General features: G+C 40.1%; 1 non-coding gene across 1 annotated transcript; it reads left to right on the top strand.

The window, feature by feature from the left end:
- Nucleotides 1–1,149: 1,149 nt before the first annotated feature.
- Nucleotides 1,150–1,232, top strand: trnal-cag (transfer RNA leucine (anticodon CAG)). The gene has a single exon. It is a non-coding gene; the product is annotated as a tRNA-Leu (tRNA).
- Nucleotides 1,233–5,000: the final 3,768 nt, after the last annotated feature.

The raw sequence follows: 5,000 nt of genomic DNA, 5'->3' as shown, positions 1-5,000 counted from the left end.
CTCATCAACTTAATTTTTGATTAATACAAATACAGATCAACTTTCTTTTTAATAAATGCATATATACATCACATTTCTTTTTTATTAATGCATATACACATCAACTTTCATTGATATTTATCCATATACACATCAACTTACTTTGATATTAATGCATATACACATCAACTTTCTTTTTCTTTAAGATAAGATGGTGCTTGAACATGAAGAGCTTTGTAGGTGAGAAGAAGGATTTTAAATTCTATTCTGGATTTTACAGGAAGCCAATGCAGAGAAGCCAAACCAGGAGAAATGTGATCTCTTTTCCTGGTTCCTATCAGAACACGTGCTGCAGCATTCTGGATCAGCTGAAGAATCTTTATGGACTCTTTCAAGCAACCTGATAATAAAGAACTGGAGTAATCCAGCTTAGAAGTAACAAATGCGTGGACTAGTTTTTCTACATCAATTTTCGACAGGATACTCCTGAATCTCTGAATGTGATGACTACTGCACTGGGGAAACTTCGGTAGGCCTGGCCACGATTTCACGTCAGGGAGATTTTTCCGTGAATGTCATGGAGGGTTTAACTTTGCATGCGTGTTAGGCGAACGTGATAACCACTACACTACAGAAACTGATGAAATGCAATTATTTTGCATATTTGTGGGAAAATGCATTTTTATTTTACTGCAAATGTTACAAATGCTACAAAATAGAGATTTTAAACTAGATTCAGTCACAGAGTCATCTGTACACAGATTGCACCATTGTGCTACTCATTTTTCATTTTTTTCATTTTCATTTTGAGGCCTCGCCTCTATTATTTATGACATGGCCAGACATAATCCGGCTAAGAAGCGGCACTTTTCAGAGGTGGGGATTTAAAGCCTGACATCCCAGGTGCTCTGGTGCAGCCAGATACCACCAGGCCCAGGGGAATATGCCGCCTAAGAAAAATGCAATCCTACCCGATGAGAAGAATAAACATTGTGAAAATAACGAAAATATGAATACATTAAACATATACGGGCATTGAACATATTGCTGCAGTCTCAGTCTTTGGATGGTATAGGTAGCGCCCCGTCAGACATGTCATGATATCATGACATGTTTAATTTACTATATAATAATTTTTGAGACAGGTCCTACTGAAGATCTGATGGATCAGTCAGGATGGCCGAGTGGTCCAAGGCGCTGCGTTCAGGTCGCAGTCTCCACTGGAGGCGTGGGTTCAAATCCCACTTCTGACAACTAGTGTTTTATTTTGGAACTAATGTCTAAGAGTTGATATTGGGAATAAAGAACTTAGCAGTTCTTTGTATTTAAGAGGACATGAATGTGCATGAGAAACGCAATTCCAAGTGCAGCGTTTTGTGAGCATCTTTATTGTCAACACATGTAAAGTTCCTTAGGGGCCCGTAGTGGATGAAATGGTAAAACATTTGGCCCTGGATGCATAGAATTCCTGCCATATTGAGCGACAAAGTTTGGGTGTCCTGAAAAAAGGGTCTTGAACTCTATCTCGCCGACCTCTTTTTTTTACTGTTTGTTGTTATGTCACGGCAAGAAGTATTATGCTTTTGAGTCGTTTGTCCATCTCTACATCAGAATCAGAAATAAAAAAAACATCAGCTATATGCAGTCTGTGTGGCGTAATAGGTCAGCGCAGTCGGCTGTTAACCGAAAGGATGGTGGTTCAAGTCCACCCAGGGACGTTTGTTGCTTAAATAACCTGGAGTGAGCCAACTCTAGGATTTATCATTCTGCAGGTGAATATAGAGCAGCCCAAAGATAACCCAAGTGGCCTTACCTTTATCTGAAGGTACAGTTCTGAAAACCATGTACTGTACATGTTAATCTTTACGGTCATTGGTATGCAGGTCACTTGATGTAATACAAGCAAATACTTAAGGCCAGACAGAGACAAAAAGTGAGAGAAAAGAAAAAGAGACTAGCTGTCTAAAGGATAACCAGTTGAGATTGTGTGCGTCTTTGAGAACTGTAAGTCATATAACTGATGTTGTCAGTTCATTTAAACTAATGAGGAAGAATTTGACAAATCAAAATCAAGTCCAGGAACTTATTCTTTTAAACATCACACCTGAGTCTCCCTGAATCCAACAATAACATTACTTGACTCTCACATACATTGGTTTTCAGTTAAAAATGTTGGTTAGGGGTTTAGTTACTGCTTGAAAAAATGAAAATAATTGTTATTGAGATGGAGGCAGATGAAGTGTTTATGACCCATCAATGATGACAAAAGGAGACATCCACTGTCGGGGTCTGATTTAAAGGAAATGGTACTCTTTAAAACGTTAAACTAATGAGGAAGAATTTGACAAATCAACCAAAAACTTGCTCTTTTAAATCTGTATCTGTCAAGTCCTGACCATTCCCTGACCGGGAATTGAGGGCACCAAATCCTAGCCATTAGACCATCAGGGAGTTACATCTATTAACTTTAATTTAACATATTGTTGGTTATATTGTTTTAGGCAAGAAATGGCGCATGGTTAGAGATTTAGAAGGCAGTGGTGCAAAATGCAAAACTGCCTGTTTCGATTTAATTACATGGTAATAATACAAAAACAGAGGTGTAGTGATTACTTGGAAATTCTTCCGGTAGTTTCTGAAATAAAAACCATGAATCAGTGGTGGAAAATGCAAAACTACCTGTTTCTATTTTATTACGTAGTAAGACAGAGGTGTAGTGATTACCTGGAAATGCTTCTGGTAGTTAATGTCAAACAACCATGAATCAGTGGTGGAAAATGCAAAACTGCCTGTTTCAATTTTATTACATGGTAATATTAGAATAACAGAGGTGCAGAGATTAGAGGTGCAGAGATTACCTGGAAATACTTACCATGAAATATGTCTTGTCCTTCACGTACGTAACGCTGTGCAATCTGACCAGCAGCTAAACACCTTCCACCATCAAGCACTGGCGACCGGGATCATTGTAACATGTTTATTTGAGTAACAAAGGGTGAAACTGGGAGAAAACACAATGACCAGTTACTTAGATAGTAATGAGTCACAGATATTAAACAAAGATAATTGCAAAAACAATATAACTACACAACAGGCTAGCAAAAATGTAAGATGAAATAAAGAAACATGTAATGTATTGTTATACAGTGTACGTAGTATAACCTATGTTGGGATTCTAAATAAACTAAGATATACTTACATGTGGCATTACCCAAGATAAAAGTGGCAAACTAGCTTACTGAAGTATACCGTCAGTTAGGGCTGAACAATATTGTGTTTTAGCATTGACATCGCGATGTGCGCATGCGCAAAAGTCACATTGCAGGACGTTACGATGTTGACGTTAATACTTTTTTGCTGCTTGATAGAAAAGTAACCTTTCACCGTTTCTCCTTTACATGATTATTACCATCCGACCGTTCCCCTTTAAGACAGGTAGCCATGTGGGCAACGTGTGGATGTGACGTTAGTCCGACGGGGTTTGGTATGGGAAGTGAGGCTCTCCGTGTGTAGAAAAGTAGCCTACCGTTGGCAACAGCTGCCTCTGACACAGTGATGTCATAGTATTTGATGGGTAGTGAGTGACGCTACAGTAGTTGGGGTTTTATGTTCTCCTCAAATACAAACTAAACCCCCTGATTAATGCAACATAATCACAACGTCTCCCGGCCATTTCCCACCGCAGAAAGCTGCAACCAGTCAGGCTAAAGCTAATATAGTTAGCTTAAAGAAACAAGCAGAAAGCTGCTACCAGCCAGGCTAAAGCTAAAATAGTTAGCTTAAAGAAACAAGCAGAAAGGCGCTACCAGCCAGGCTAAAGCTAAAATAGTTAGCTTAAAGAAACAAGCAGAAAGCTGCTACCAGCCGGTCTAAAGCTAAAATAGTTAGCTTAAAGAAACAAGCAGAAAGCTGCTACCAGCCGGTCTAAAGCTAAAATAGTTAGCTTAAAGAAACAAGCAGAAAGCTGCTACCAGCCAGGCTAAAGCTAATACAACTAGCCCAAAGAAACAAGAGGCATGCAGGTCTGGTCAGTTTATCAAACTGACGAGCTGGCCTCGCTAGTCGACCACAACCTGAAATTTAGAGGAAGCAACATGCAGTCACTGTCATTCACGTTAACCTGGATTGATTATTATATGAATACAATGGTGTCATGCTAGTCAACCAGAGTATTTCTACCTAATTTCCCTCTCCAAAATCACTTCAGAAGAGTAATGTTAGTCACAGCGCTTACTTGCTTTGGTGTTTGTAAAGCATTAAAGTCTATCCCCAGATGAGGGACAACTCTGTCCGGCTTATTTATGTAGCATGAAAGCTAGCATAAGCTTACTAACATCCAGCCCGCTTCTAAATACTGTAAATACCTTTTAATTAGCTCAACACTTTTTAACAGTTAAACTGAAACACTGGCGCTGAGCTCCAGGTCCTGCAGACGCAGACGGTCCGCCGTCAGTGGGGCTCGGCCAGCGGGGAAACATCGCTAGAAAGCTCCGCTGCCGACCTCAACGGGATCTGATCTCCAGCGGCAGCGGCGCAACACCCCATGAGCCCACCGCCAGTGTTGGTGGAATAGCAAGCTAGCGTTAGCGAACTAACCAACCAGCCCGCTAACAAAAAAAAAAAGTAATTTAAAAGGCACGCATTATACCTACTGATGGTGGTCTGTCCGTGGCTGCAAGACCTGGAGCTCACCCCATTGTTTGAGTTTGACTGTTAAAAGTGTTGAGATAATTAAAAGGTATTTATTTATAAGCGGGGTTAGTTTTCTAACGCTAGCTTGCTAATCCACCAACACTAGTGGTGAGCGGGTCTGAAGCTATCCATGTCCGTCTGCAGCTGCAGGACCTGGAGCTCACCGCCAGTGTTTCAGTTTGACTGTTAAAAAGTGTTGAGATAATTAAAAAGTATTTGTTTAGAAGCAGGCTGGCTGCTAGTTAGCCGATGCTAGCTTCCATGCTACATAAATAAGCCTGACAGAGCTGTCCCTCACAGATAAAAAAACACAGGTAAAATTAAAAAAA

The sequence above is a fragment of the Etheostoma spectabile genome, unplaced genomic scaffold (genome assembly GCF_008692095.1).
Source record: "Etheostoma spectabile isolate EspeVRDwgs_2016 unplaced genomic scaffold, UIUC_Espe_1.0 scaffold00018657, whole genome shotgun sequence".
NCBI classification, from domain to species: domain Eukaryota; kingdom Metazoa; phylum Chordata; class Actinopteri; order Perciformes; family Percidae; genus Etheostoma; species Etheostoma spectabile.
The sequence above is the reverse complement of the archived record's forward strand: the minus strand, read 5'-3'. Positions and strand labels throughout refer to the sequence as shown.